The sequence below is a fragment of the Sinocyclocheilus anshuiensis genome, unplaced genomic scaffold, assembly GCF_001515605.1.
Source record: "Sinocyclocheilus anshuiensis isolate Anshui unplaced genomic scaffold, SAMN03320099.WGS_v1.1 scaffold457, whole genome shotgun sequence".
NCBI lineage: Eukaryota > Metazoa > Chordata > Actinopteri > Cypriniformes > Cyprinidae > Sinocyclocheilus > Sinocyclocheilus anshuiensis.
The window spans coordinates 4,284,270-4,285,631 of NW_015537939.1; the positions used below are offsets into that span (position 1 = coordinate 4,284,270).

Sequence of the window (1,362 nt, forward strand, 5' to 3'; positions counted from 1 at the left end):
TACATTTCTTTCCTTTGCATGATAAACAATTCGCTCAGGGTTAGGTAAAATGTAAATAAATACGAATGAATGAATGAATGACTGAATATGTCATTATAATTTATGTAACAGGTTGTCACTTCGGGCAAACGCACTTTAATGACTTCTACACCGGGGGCGCTGTGGCGCCATAGAAAATCCGGAAGTGACGCGGAAGTAAGTAAGCCATGACATCACAAAGTGAAAGTATGGCAGCGTCTGTTGAAGTGGAATTAAAGTTCATCACGTTTGCTCCCTGTAACGCACTTTACGATCACACAAACTTCTACACGAATATGTGTCCAGTGCACGGTGGTCATATGATGTTTATCTTTGATTTGCAGATTGACGCGCGCGCAGGGAAAACGGGTGATTTACATTCGGGTGAGGAGAATGTGGCATACAACTCAAAACACAGCTTGTGGATTGTTTCATGTTTTCTTATTATATCCTGTATTATATACAACTACTTCAGACCTTTTGTTGATTGTTATTCTCAGATTATTGTCATTTTTAAATGCAACGTTTTCAGTTGTGCATACTTATTTGCATTTTATGTATATTAACCAATCCTTAACTGATTGGTTAGTCTAGTTAAGAGTTTTCAAGTAACTCCCAAAAATAAAATTATGAGCTCTTGGAACTCTCCCTCCTTAAAATATATTCGCAGCTGTTTTTATGTATTAATAAATAAAAGTGACACAAACGAGATAATTGTTGACATAAAAAGTGGAACTGAAGTAATTTATTTAGTTACTGTTTTTTTACTTCATATCATTTTATCATTTCTGTATTTTAGAATGTATTGATGTATCTTTAACTCTTTTAGTTCTTCAGATTTGAATCAATTATGTGACATTTTTATCTTTTTTTAATGCAGAAAACTATACTTTCTTATTCTAATCTACATTTTAGGTAGAACAGCCTCAGCAATGGCTGCAGAAGGAAACCCAGACCCTGAATCCAGTGATCAGGGTTTGGAAGCAGATCTTGTGTCTTTGAGATCACAAGCAGAGGCGCTGCGACGGGAGCTGAAGACATGTAAGGATGAACTTCAGAAGTTACAGAAGCAGCTCAGCCAGAGCGAACGACTCCAGAAGACGACAGAAAGCTACAATGAAGACCTCAGACAGCAGGTGAGCCAGGTGCTCGTGGAGAACAGGGACAGTTGATGGTTTAAGGAGCACTTTGAGGCTCCCAAAACAAACGTGTCAACAAAAGAAGATTGTTGATAACATTGTGTCTGTGTTGCTTTAGGTTGATAAACTGCGTGCAGAAATCCATGAGCGAAAGAAGAGAGAGAGGGAGAAAATGGATGCTGAGACTCAGACGGAGGAGTATACA

The 1,362-nt window shown here is 38.1% G+C and overlaps 1 pseudogene; it reads left to right on the plus strand.

The window, feature by feature from the left end:
- The first annotated feature begins 207 nt into the window (after window positions 1–207).
- Window positions 208–1,362, plus strand: part of LOC107662789 (angiogenic factor with G patch and FHA domains 1-like) — an 11,341-nt pseudogene continuing 10,186 nt past the window's right edge.